The sequence below is a fragment of the Dreissena polymorpha genome, chromosome 1 (genome assembly GCF_020536995.1).
Source record: "Dreissena polymorpha isolate Duluth1 chromosome 1, UMN_Dpol_1.0, whole genome shotgun sequence".
Taxonomy (NCBI): domain Eukaryota; kingdom Metazoa; phylum Mollusca; class Bivalvia; order Myida; family Dreissenidae; genus Dreissena; species Dreissena polymorpha.
Window position 1 is genome coordinate 183,739,839 of NC_068355.1, and position 14,138 is coordinate 183,753,976.

A 14,138-nucleotide genomic window follows, 5' to 3' on the forward strand; every position below is an offset into this window, starting at 1 on the left:
CAACCTTTCCCGTAGTTGTCCCGCATATCCGGCCTGTTGCATGGTGATGATATTTCTCATCTCGGTGGAACCTCTAGAAGATGGATCAGCATATATGATGTCTGCTAGGAGTCGAACTTCACGTCCAGTTACCATCATATTGGGGGAGAAACCAGTCGCTTCATGCGATGTTGCTCGGTACGCACCCGCCAAACTGCCTAGGTGTAGATCCCAGCTTGTTTGTTCACCCGCCAGGAAGGACTTTACCATTTTAATAAGTGTGCGGTTAAACCGTTCTACCTGCCCATTGCCCTTCGGTTTCTGTGCACGCGTCCTGGACTGTGTCATTTGTAGTCGTCTGCACAGTTCCTTGAAAAGGTAAGACTCGAATGCGGCACCTTGATCGCTATGTATCTTCAGTGGAGAACCCCATCGTGCAATGAAGTGCTCTACAACTGCATTTGCACAGGTTTCAGCTGTTTGATCTACCACTGGAATGACCTCTACATACTTTGAGAAGTGGTCACTCAACACCAGGACGAATCTGTTGCCTTTTGGGTGTTTCGGGTAGAGGACCCATGAAATCAATGCATAGAAGGTCCCACGGAGCTCCTGACTTTAGGTGACCCATTGGAGCGCGAGGTTGGCGTTGTTTTTTTTTGTTTGCTTCGCAAACATCGCACTGCTGGACGTACACCTTCACGTCTGTTTTCAGGTCATACCAATAATAAATTTTTGCGATGTTTGCCTTTGTTCGCTTGACGATCTGATGTCCACCTTGAATCTTCTGATACGCCATGACCTAAAAACCGTACCATGGTTAGTAGCAAGTGACACTTGTCCGGTTACAACTTAAATCCAGCTGACCGCAACCGACTCAGCACCTCATCGACTCTGCTAATATGACCTTCAATATCAGCATGGTATATGATAATATCGTCGATGTAGACAAGATATGTCGACCCCTGCAGGCCTTGAAGCGCCAACTCCATCGTCCTCTGAAAAGTGCTCGCAGCATTATTGAGCCCAAATGGCATACGGGTCATCTCATATTGCCCAAACTTGCAAACAAAAGCACTTTTGGATATATCTGATTCCTTTAGAGGAATCTGAAAATAACCCGACGTAAGGTCAAAACTGCTGAAGTATTTTGAGCCTGCAAATGCAACCAAGCAGTCCTGCACCCTTGGCATTGGGAAACCGTCTTGCTTGACCAGAGCATTCAATCTTTTGTAATCCACGCATGGTCGAACGGATCCGTTCATTTTCTTCACCAAAACGATCGGACTTACCCTCGGAGATGTGATCTCTCGTATAACACCTTTCTGCAACAGGTCATCTATAGCTTGCTTTTCGGCGTCTGCATAAGATAGTGGGACTCTTCTTGGCCTCTGTCTCACAGGTGCCGCGTCACCAGTGTTGATGCTGTGTTCGGCCAGATGGGTCAGACCTAAGTCCCAGTCGTCTTTTGAAAATGTGTCACCGTACTTGATAAGCAGATTTCAATTTGTTGGCTTTCTTATTGATTTTTTCTCAAACGGGCACGCTCAAAGAGGTCGTTCTGGTGTTCCGGTAACACTTTTGGTGATGCCACTGGCGTGAATTCAAGAGGCTGTGTCTTTACAGAATCTGGGCCTATTTTGACTCATAGCTTCATGGTTTCCTTTGTCTTCAGCGCATTCTTCTGTGGCGATTACGCTTACAATACGCTCTATTCTCTCTGTTCTACCGATTTCGTTGTCTTGTCTAAGCGTGACTTCTGTAGCAAAAGGATTTAATATCCTTACCCTACATGTTGGTGATTTGTTCACATCGACCAACGTTGCTGCCATTCGAAGAGCATACCTGTCTTGGAATTGTTGGGAAGGTTCAACTAGAAAGTTAGAGTTGATTTCATCGTCATCTTCTATGAAGCGCTCTTCAAACACGCTCACAACTGCTTCAGCCAAACCAGGGAGTGTCATGTCCTTTGCTACGGTCACGCGTCTAGCCCTATTTGATTTGCCAACCTGGAAAAGAGATATCTCCAGCCCATCTAGAAGAATCTTGTTGCTGTTCAACAAGATATCTGCTGGTACTCCATCTCTACCCTTTAGAATGTCGTACCCCAGCAGCACTTCGTCTTCTATATCTGCTATGATAACCTTCTCAGCCAGCATCAGTGGGCCAAGTTCGTGATCCATGGTCGCTTCGCCTGCGTCCTTAATTAGTGCACCATTTGCACCAACAAGTCGGGCTGAACGGTCAAATTGCGGTCGCAACGCGGTCGACAACTGATTGAATGCCCTCCTCGATATGATGGTACCCGAAGCACCTGTATCCGCAGTAAACGTTATCGAATGACCATTCACTTTCCCCTGTACGTAGACGCCCTCAGCCAACTTCCTTGGCCTTTGCACCTTTTCAGTAGACGGGGCTTCGGTAATCTTGCTCTAGACATGTTGCTTTTCCTGTTTAATTTCATGGCCTTCGCAGCTCTCTGATTAGACCTCCTTTTGGCCGCAAGGGCTGGTCCCTGTCCGTTTAAATGGTGTACGTTAAGGGTGCGTTTAACGAAGTACAGGGCTTTTGTTTAATTCCACTTCGGAAACTTTGTTTTTCCGATGGTTCTTGCCTTTGAACGAATTTTAATTTCTTAGAAGTTAGGTGGCCATATAATTTAGACTGTGGTTTATAATGGGACCAATGTGGGTAATTTAATTAGTGCAATTCAACCTATTCTGATTGCGCCGAACAGGTCTTAAATCACAACCAGTTAATGGTTGCGTTGTTTATCTCTTAAAACAAAATCGGCAATCATGTTTAATTCGCTCTCCAGGAAGCAAATGAGTTTGGTTGGTTGTCCCAGTGCCAGTCAGGTTGGGTTTCCTCCGGGCACACCAGTCCCCCCCCCTTTACCCCCCCCCCCCAAAAAAAAAATAAATAAATAAATAACACCAAAATTGAAGATCTTTCAGTGACCACTGGGAATGACAGCTTAAATAAATCATTCGTCCCGGCTTTCGTGAGTCTATTAAGTTTATAAAGTATGAGTGCTGGGTCTATCTCCAGGTCCACATATAGTGCAGCCTCATGCGCGGAAGGACCTCATTATCTTTGAAATGCACTCTATCTGTGCAACTGGGTTAACAATGTAAGACAAACTTTATCTTTAGTATGACCATGAACGTAGATTATGTCATTGAATAGATTAATGCTTCAAAACCTTAAAACGGCAGTGCAAATAGGTTCATGTCGGGTCCTTCTCACTCATTGGTATATTTTGTTTTGGTCTATAAAATGTCTCGCTTATTAGTACTGTGCACAGGTACTTGAACAAAATGGGTCCTTATATATATATATATATATATATATATATATATATATATATATATATATTCACACATATGGCCAGTTACGGGGTCTCTGATTTAGAAATAGGTTATGGGGTTCCCACTTTAAATACATGTATCTCCATACCCTTTTTATCCGATATAAACACGAATTAAGGTATATAGGGGTACCTACTATTATTATTGTATATAAATACGTCATTTATTTAACGTCTTATACAAGGAAATATATAGCGAACTTATTTGCGAGGTATATACAATTTCAATTTCAGACCTGATTGTGGTTTTCGATTTAAGACCTTATTGTGAGATTTGATTGCATTACCTCCCCTACACCCCCCTCATAGTAATTAAAGGAGCCTAGAATGCGGGGTTGTATATAGACCCCGTTTTTTATATTGACCTCGTAAGTACAGTCTGAAAACTACCGAGACCGCGTAACTGGCACTATATATTGGTATATATATATATATATATATATATATATATATATATATATATATATATATATATATAATAATAAAAGATTTTATTATATAGAAATAATGATATTTTTATTATTAAATAATATATATAAGGACCAAAAATATATATTCAAGTACCTGTGGTACAGTGCGCGTTTATTTACATGCATTTCGTGGTTCTTGCCTAACTGCCTGTGCTTTATTAAAACAACACAATATAAAAAGCGAGCACATGGTGTGCATTTAGTTTTGCTCAGATATATACGATTTCAGAATTTGTTGGAAACATTTAGTCTAACGGCTTGATATATTTAATTGGTACCTGTTTTTCATTTAAAACAAATACCAGACATACAGGGGATCAGTTCACGTCTTGGTGTGCAAATGCTACTCGTCACACACAAAAGATCAAATAAATATTGTGCGAAATATAGCATATTTGGCATGAAGAAAATGTTTGTTTAACTCGACATTGCTTGTAAAAAAAATTAATGAAAAGAAATAAGATCATCAGAATCTGCATCAAGCTGCAAAACACAATTTGTCCCTTTAAAGAATACAACACTGCATCTGCCGATGATGATCCAGCACTCGGAAATAGCAGTTGCCTTGGTGCCTTTCAAAAGCAAACACTTACAAATGGATTGCGTCTTATGTATGTGTTAACTGCTATAAAGTTAAAGTTCAACAGTTTTAAACAGAACCTATCCCATCGTGTAATTTATTTCTTTAACCCATTTATGCCTAGCGTTTAGAAAAAGGAATTGGCAAACAGCGTAAACACAGATGAGACGCCGCATGATGCGGCGCCTCATCAGGGTCTGCGCTATTTGCTTAAAGGAATTTCTGTAAGAAATATTCTTAATATAAAAATAAATATACTAGACATCCTTTATTTAATAAAATAAATTGACCCAATTTAGAAGTATGGGAGAGTCCACTTCGCATAAACAGGTTAAGGAAGGTATTTGAACCTTTATTTTGTAAAGTAGTGAACCGATCGGCCTACCAAAAAAAATCATAGGTATCTGGGTCAATTTGAATTTACGGGGATTCATTCGGTTCATTTTAACTATATGTTATTGTAAAAATATAAAGTGATAGTTAAGGCTTAGACTTTTAACCAAATGATTGTGAACGTGCATCAATCCGCGATTTAAAAGATTTAAAAGTTTAAGCTGCGTGGAAATATTTTTCACGTAATCCCTTTTCCCAAAGCAACTGCAATTAAGTTAAGGACAGATCAACCACATTTATGCACTTGATGAAATTAAGTATTGTCACAGAATGAATATCCGCATTGTACGCAGTATTGAATTTCCTTCTTCAAACAATTGGTAATATTTAACACACTTTTTTTATACACAATTCAGTTGAAAAAAATGAACAATTAAAAAACGAATTGCATATATACGCAGTGCGCTCAGTATTTCTTGTTGAAAACTGCCAACAATATAGGTTAATTTGAAGTCTAAATTGGTAAACGCTAGCTACTGCCTTACAAAGAAAAACCTTCAACATCTTGAACGAATACTTGTCTGTTACTAGAAAAATAACAGTTTTCTTCATCGATCTTTAACAGCGTCTGCAAAATATGAAAAAAGTGTTCAGCGTCTGTAAAATATGAGGAAAGTGTACAGCGTCTGTAAAATATGAGGAAAGTGTTCAGCGTCTGTAAAATATGAGGAAAGTGTACAGCGTCTGCAAAATATGAGGAAAGTGTACAGCGTTTGTAAAATATGAGGAAAGTGTACAGCGACTGCAAAATATGAATAAAAGTGTACAGCGTCTGCAAAATATGAGGAAAGTGTAAAGCGTCTGTAAAATATGATTAAAGTGTACAGCGTCTACAAAATATGAGGAAAGTGCACAGCGTCTGCAAAATATGAAAAAAAGTGTACAGCGTCTGCAAAATATGGGGAAAGTGTAAAGCGTCTGTAAAATATGAGGAAAGTGTTAAGCGTCTGCAAAATATGAGGAAAGTGTACAGCGTCTGCAAAATATGAGGAAAGTGTAAAGCGTCTGTAAAATATGAGGAAAGTGTACAGCGTCTGTAAAATATGAGGAAAGTGTACAGCGTCTGCAAAATATGAGGAAAGTGTACAGCGTTTGTAAAATATGAGGAAAGTGTACAGCGTCTGCAAAATATGAAAAAAAGTGTACAGCGTCTGCAAAATATGAGGAAAGTGTAAAGCGTCTGTAAAATATGAGGAAAGTGTACAGCGTCTACAAAATATGAGAAAAGTGCACAGCGTCTGCAAAATATGAAAAAAAGTGTACAGCGTCTGCAAAATATGAGGAAAGTGTAAAGCGTCTGTAAAATATGAGGAAAAAGTTAAGCGTCTGCAAAATATGAGGAAAGTGTACAGCGTCTGCAGAATATGAGGAAAGTGTACAGTTAAAGGAATAATACTGATTTAAATATTGTTTGAAACGCGCGAACCTTTTTTATGAATACATATATTTATTTAACCCATTTGTGCCTAGCGTCTAGAAAAAAGGCCTTGGCAAACAGCGTAGACCATCCCAATTATTTTGCTACCATTATACTAGCTATCCCTAATTTTAGAAATAAATTGATCCAATTTTGAAGGATGGAAGAGTCCACTGGGCATAAATGGGTTAAAATTTATAAATACAAATCACAATCTGTATGAACGTGCGTTAACAATACTTGTGTACCATTATACAATCAGTAGTTAGACTCAGTAATTGGATGATTGGGATTAACACACACCGTATGAGAAGAAGATGTGGATACTTTTCAGTTGTTTATGCAAGTATTGTATTTTTCCAAATTGAAATGGTCATAATCTTGGCATCTAAATGCTAGCCAAACCGACCCATTTTCGCATGACGCGGCTGTGAAATTGGGATTTGAATGCGTCGAAAGAAAACTGTGTGTTAATCAAATATAAACAAATGATAGATTTCGATGGTGATGAAATAAACTCATAATAAGAGCTGAAAGGTCAAGGTCATCTTTCAAGGTCAAAGGTCAAATATATAGCTTCAAAGCGGCGCAAAGGGGACATAGTGTTTCTGACAAACACATATCTTGTTTAAGATTGATTTCGTACTTCCCACGTATTTGTATTTCGTACTACCCCAGGAACGACATGCACTCGCGACTGTGATGGATCAGTACAAACACATGAGTGAGCAGGTGAACGCAGCGTTCAGGGACAGAGACGAGGTAAGCCGAGAATCCGAGTATCGTTCACATATATGTGAGCTGCGCTTTCGGAAAACGGGTCTTAAGTATGTGAGTAAAGCGTCATCTCAGATAAGCCTGTGCTGTCCGCACAGGCCTTTTCGGGATGACAACATCCGCCTTTATGGAATTTTTTGTTTGTCCGCACAGGTTATCAGGGACGACACTTTCCGCTCATAATGTATTTTCATATAGAAGGTACCCAATGTAAACGAAAAAATTCATGAAAGCGGAAAGTGTCGTCTCTGATAAGCCTGTGCGGAGAAATGCCTTCTATACCTGCATCCGTGCATATCTATTTCGCAAATGTATTTCGCTCGTACAATTGCATTTCGTACCTGCATCTGTAGTTACTTTGTTAATGCGCATTTCGTATTGCGTCCGTATGCACGAAGTTCATAAATATGATCGTAATATGCAAATCATACATTCACCCGTACATATACAGTCTTGATTTAGTTTAATTAATTTTTATTGTATATGCATATATTATTCAAATTTAACATATGTGTCTTGTTCTGTGAAAACTGGGAAAAATGCATATGCGTAAAGTGTCGTCCCAGATTAGCCTGTGCAGTCCGCAATTTAGTCCGCCTAAATTGGATTTTTGCTAACAAGAGACTTCATTTAATCAAAAAGTCATAAAAGCGGAAAGTGTCGTCCCTTATTAGCCTGTGCGGACTACACAGGCTAATCTGGGACGACACTTTACGCACATGCATTAAGCCCCGTTTTCTCAGAACGCGGCTCATATTATCGACAACAAAGTACATTTACACGGATTGGGTTTAGAGTTAAGCCAACATCATGAAAGTGCCATTTCCAGTATGACGCAGTAAAATATATATAATTAGCATTATGCCAAAGGCAGCATTCGGCTACAGCGAGGATGGTCATTATGTGGATGCTGTTTATTTTCATTTAAAAAAAAGAAAAAGAAAGAACGAACGAACAAAAGAAAGAAAGAGCATGACAAGTACATATAAATACAAATAATTGTGTCTAGCTCTGTGAAAACGGGACTAGATTCATGTGTGTTAAGTATGTGTTTGCATTTTTTGTTTTAAGGAAGTCTCTTTTTTTTTGTTTTGCACGTTTAACAACGCAAATCTGTGTTCCTACATATGCATGTTATACATGCGTCCGGAAATACTCATTCCGTTCCTTAACTTTGTTTCAATAAATTATAGCATAAAATGACAAATCGTGTGAGATCATATCGTGTGAGATACAAATGTGTATCTATATATTTATAGTTGTTTGCTTGTGTCATTCCAGATGCTGTTACAGCTCGCTGATGTATGTAGAGGTTTTTTTCGCTCTATTGCATAGAACATTTTATTAGCGCTTAAAGACATTTCTTATTATTTACATATGCGACTTGTAGTTTGATACATAAACTGACATTTGTTATCGGCATATTAGTACTGAAGAAATATGTAAAGTGCTTATGAGATTTTCGATAGCATTTATACCGGGTTTGTCGAAGTACTTTCAATATTTTCAGTTAATAGATACCATGTTGATTTACAACAAACACATACACAATAGATCTGTCATATCAAGCGGAATTTTTAAATTTCAAACAATCAACCAATTTGTCATGTGATGCCATTTTGGTGGGTTTCGTCTTTTATCGAGCGTAAAATATAAATGAGTATTAGCAGAAGACATGAAAGCGCCATCACGTCTTAAAGGGATCTTTTCACGCTTTGGTAAATTGACAAAATTGAAAAAAGTTGTTTCAGATTCGTAAGTTTTCGTTTTAGTTATGATATTTGTGAGGAAACAGTAATACTGAACATTAACCATGCTCTAATATAGCCATTATATGCATCTTTTGACGATTTTAAAACCTAAAAATTATAAAGCGTTGCAACGCGAAACGATTGAATAATTTGGAGAGTTCTGTTTTTGTCGTTAAATTTTGTGAAACTACGAAGATTGCTTATATAAGGTATAAAATACGTCATGTATGTGTACTCGGCGGAATAGCTCAGTAGGCTAAAGCGTTTTTACTTCAGGACTCTGGCAGGACTCCAGGGGTCACTGGTTCGAAACCTGCTCGGGGCAATGTTCTTTTCCTTTTTTTAATTTTTTTCCTGATTTTTTACTGGAGCTTTTATGATCCAATGTTTACATTTATCAATATAAAGCATTTAATGAATAAGTTAAAAAAATGCCAAAATCTGTGAAAAGGCCCCTTTAATGTACTTTAAAAGAAGTCCATAATGGGCAATGCATGGTTATAAATAACAACGTTCGGTCGACAACATTGTTTGGCAGATTACTTTAATTAAATACTTTACCAAATTACTTTATTTCTTACATTCTCTTTAAAAATTGCATTGTAAAAACGCGTTATATTTTGCAGTGGTTTACACTGGACCACTTGGATTTGGTGAGTAAAACAACGTATGCGTTATATTTAATATGTTTACTGTTTTTTTTTAAAGACATTTGTTTGGAAAACGGAATGCTTATTTCTTGACATGTATTAATATTTCAAAATATGAAATATGAGTCTCGCTCTGTAAAAAGGGAGTTTAATGCCTGTGCGTTAAGTGTCGTTCCAGATTAGCCTGAAAGGGAGTTTAATGCCTGTGCGTTAAGTGTCGTTCCAGATAAGCCTGAAAGGGAGTTTCATGCCTGTGCGTTAAGTGTCGTTCCAGATAAGCCTGAAAGGGAGTTTAATGCCTGAGCGTTAAGTGTCGTTCCAGATAAGCCTGAAAGGGAGTTTAATGCCTGTGCGTTAAGTGTCGTTCCGGATAAGCCTGAAAGGGAGTTTAATGCCTGTGCGTTAAGTGTCGTTCCAGATAAGCCTGAAAGGGAGTTTAATGCCTGAGCGTTAAGTGTCGTTCCGGATAAGCCTGAAATGGAGTTTAATGCCTGTGCGTTAAGTGTCGTTCCAGATAAGCCTGAAAGGGAGTTTAATGCCTGTGCGTTAAGTGTCGTTCCAGATAAGCCTGAAAGGGAGTTTAATGCCTGTGCGTTAAGTGTCGTTCCAGATAAGCCTGAAAGGGAGTTTAATGCCTGTGCGTTAAGTGTCGTTCCAGATAAGCCTGTGCAGTCCTTGCAGGCTAATCTAGGACGACACTTCACGCACATGCATTAAACCCCCTTTTAACAGAGTATATTATGTTCTTGTAATTCATTTTATGTTGTCTGAGCATCAAGGATCCGAATTATTTCTGATCCTCATTTTTTATTTCTATCACTGAATTGCTTATAAATGTGAACACTCATTTTGTATAGGGAAAAAAAAGAATATATCGTCCATCATATTTATGGTGATGTTAACGAAAATATTTGTATTTATGTTTTGTGTTTTATTGTTTTGCCTTATTAAAACCACGTTCAACACTGTTCAATATAAACGGGGAAAATGCCATAGTTGAATATTAAATCTACACACAGACTTTCACACAAATCTTTTCACAGACTTTTACACCGATCTTCAAACAACTCTTCACACGAATCTTCAAAAAAGTCTTCACACAAATGGCTCACGATTCTTCACATAAATCTTCACACAAACTTTTAAACGAATCTTTACAAATTCGTGGTGTTTTGTATGTATTGTTTATTTTTAATTTCCCAGGCGGAGATCGAACTTTCTGTTGACGAGACAGAGGAGGCAAATATCAAGTAAGAACCGTCCAGTTTGCTCACTTAAAATTGTTGACGCACGTACGCGGCATTGCATCACGTATTACCTGATTTGACATAAACTTTCATTCCAGTAGTCAAGCCAAGATACGCATTGAACAGGACGATTATTATGGTAATGTCCATTTAATTTAATGAAAGGCTTTTTTAAGACACGTTATTGTTTAGATTTTTCGTCGCAAACAGAGGTATTTTGACACGTTATTGCTTAGATTTTTTGTCGCAGTGGCGCTTTCAGAGAAATTGAAGATGGGATGTTGAATATGATAGGAAAGACTAGTAGAGTCAGTTATTTCAAATTTGCTTGAAAGCAGGCCATTACTTTACATGTTATTGGTTCAATTTTTCCTAGACAAAGCTATTTTGACACGGTGACGAATTTCGAGAAGTTGAAGAATTAAAAAGAACAGCAAAAGCGGCAAGCCAGCAAAGAAACTCCAGTCGTGAGTACACACAGTATAGTTACTATCAGATATATTTGAGCCGGGATCTGTGAAAAGGGGGCTTACTGTATGTGCGTTAAGTGTCGTCACATATTAGCCTGTGCAGTTCGCACAGGCTTATCGGGCAGGATACGTTCCGCCTCAACTGGATTTTTGCTATGAAGAGACTTTCTTTAAACAAAAAATATCATAAAAGCGGAGAATGTCGTCCCTGATAAGCCTGTGCGCACTTCACAGGCTAATCTGAGACGACACTTAACGCACATGCAGATACAGTAAACCCCATTTTGCACCCGATGTATCGTTGTTTACTGGTCAATGGACAACGTTGTTTGGATTTTTGATTCAGTGGTGTTTCAGACGATATTGTCGCGAAAATCTGGTCTTATTTAATCTCCACGTTTCAGAGTCACAAAAAGTTTGTTACTTTGACAGGTAAGATATAAGAAAAGTTGTTTGCCTCCGCTCATCCTATAGCCCCATTTTTTATTGTGCCGACAATATACTTTATTATAATATTCCATCTAGAGATTTAAGTCATATCTTCTAAATAGCATCAAGTTCGCTAAATTTAGTTTCTACAAAATAACGATTTATTTAAGAATTTGTGTAAATATGACTTTTTAAATGGATATGTGGCATTTTTTTAAGTTTGATTTTCCTGTTTTTCAAATGCTTCATATTAAAGAACTCGAACCCATGATCTTAGCATTGCATGGCGGTCACCATATCCAGTCCGTTATCGCGACCTATTCAACCGTGAAACCTTATGTGTGTCTCACATCATTTTAAGATTCATAAATACTCAAAGTCAACGAATTATTTGTAAAATATTATATATATGTATTTGTAAAATAAAGTTAACCCTTAAAATATCAGTGTTCCTACTACCACAAGCAAACATTTCAACGCTAGATATGGTCTGGTAGCATTGATTTAACGAGATACAAAATGCTCGTACTTTCGTCATTGGCCAACATTGAACAAATTCGAAATTCTAATGTCATCAAAATCAACAAAGGTATTAAATAACCTATCAAAATATGTTTATTTTGCCCAAAAACTAAGGTCAAATGTAACGTAATATAAAATATATGCCTTCAATTTAGTATGTTTATTAGAACAGATGTAATAATAAGTTAACCGTATTAACTATGATTATTGTTTCCATTTGCCTAATGTTTATATATTTGGATAAAGCAATTATCATTGTATTATTATTGATTCTATTCTTTGAATTATTTTGACATGTCTTTTTTTTTCTCTTTTGTTTTACCTAACTATTCGTATTCATCGTTTTGTGTTGTACTTCTCAAATACATGTACCATGTCTTTGCTTTCTCACAAACACATACCTGTATAGGCTATAAATTTGCAATATGCTGTTTTATGCCTAATAAATGTTATGTTATGTTATGTTATGTTATGTTATAATTTTTTTCCATTTGTTTTTCACGGGTCGACCTCCGAACATTTTCGAGTGAACGCGAGCGTGGCTTCGGGCAGCGTTGGAAGCATGACGCAGTTCTCATGAATAATCATTATGTTATTAATAGGCAGAGTTATAGCGAGCACGTCCGGCTCTTAGCTATTCAGCAAGATCCAAAAAAGAGCGTGCACAAATGAAAGTGTATGTGGGGAAATACATACCGGTAGCTGAATGTAGCTGCTTCGAGGAAAGAATGGAGTTTTCCCATGATTTTAAAGTTGCCCGTTATCTTTTATATAAGCGCGCGGACCTTATAGAAAGTAAAGGCAAGTGCACTCAAAATTATGCAAATTTACGCAAATCGAATGAATCCGATAATGACCCAACATCATCCGTAAAATGAAATAAAATAACATCGAGAAACGATTTTTAGATGCTAAAACGTAACAGAATGTTTGTATTTTTGCGTTTTAACACCAATTTTACTTGTTTATGGTCTTCCTATTGTAATTAACCTTCGTATGGAACTCTTTTTTTGAAGTTTTAATATACCATTTTAGTATTGGGAAGTGTTTATGGGTCTTTATAAAGCTTTGCGCAGCTGCACAATTTTGCTTGAAACATGTGAACGCATTTCAACTTTAACCCACGTATGCCTAGCGTCAAGAAAAAAAGGCATTGGCAAACAGCGTAGACCCAGATGAGTCGCCGCATGATGCGGCGTCTCATCTGGGTCTTCGCTGTTTGCTTAAAGGATTTTCTGTAAGAAATATTCTACATAAAGAAATAAATATACTAGACATCCCTAATATTGGCAATAATCCCTTATTGATCCAATTAAGAAGGATGGGAGAGTCCACTAGGCATAAATGGGTTAACTATTCGCATGTGTAAGTTTTCAGTTCAAAATTGTCAACAAGCATCATCGATAAAAAAAATCATGCAACATTGTATAAGTACATCAAAATATGTCGCTTGTTGCATTAAGGGTAGGTAAGTCGGCCAAATTATTTGTATCCGTTAATGATACGTGAGGTATTAAGTTAGTTTGAATAAGTGTGTTTAAGTGCAGAACTCGGGTCAACTATTCCCTTTTCAACATTTGTTATTTAAATGTGACAGTTACGGTTATTCAGGGAATATGAACAAACTATCGAACAATTATCAAATACTCAATATGGACTATTCAAAACTGTTTAGGGTCGGCACCGAAAAAACAGAATCGGTCGGGTTAGTAGAAAAAGAGAAAATTAATTACATTTAAGGTCACTTCTCCATTGTGTCGTATTATATATTTCAGGAAAACGGTGGAAATAGAAAACAGTGTGGTCGACAAGTTTCGGGTGATGAAAGACAGTAAGTTTACTGTACATTACATGCTGTCATGTGATTTATGTGTAAAATATTAGTGATTAAAAATTCACCAATAACTGTTTTTAACGATAAATAATGAAGACAGAATATGTGTTCGTTTCATTTTTGTTAGGTCCAAAACGGCTGTGATACACGGTATAAACTGACAAACTGACTTAATAGATGAATATTTTTTTGTTAAATTTTACATCGAGGTGTAAACAAACATCAATGCTGAATTAATCCCGATTCTAA

At 37.4% G+C, this 14,138-nt stretch overlaps 1 long non-coding RNA gene across 1 annotated transcript; it reads left to right on the forward strand.

The window, feature by feature from the left end:
• The first annotated feature begins 5,390 nt into the window (after positions 1–5,390).
• On the forward strand, positions 5,391–11,102 carry LOC127864214 (uncharacterized). The gene is made up of 5 exons (XR_008041582.1): positions 5,391–6,971; positions 8,268–8,288; positions 9,364–9,390; positions 10,591–10,637; positions 11,011–11,102. It is a non-coding gene; the product is annotated as an uncharacterized LOC127864214 (long non-coding RNA).
• The last annotated feature ends 3,036 nt before the right edge of the window (positions 11,103–14,138 follow it).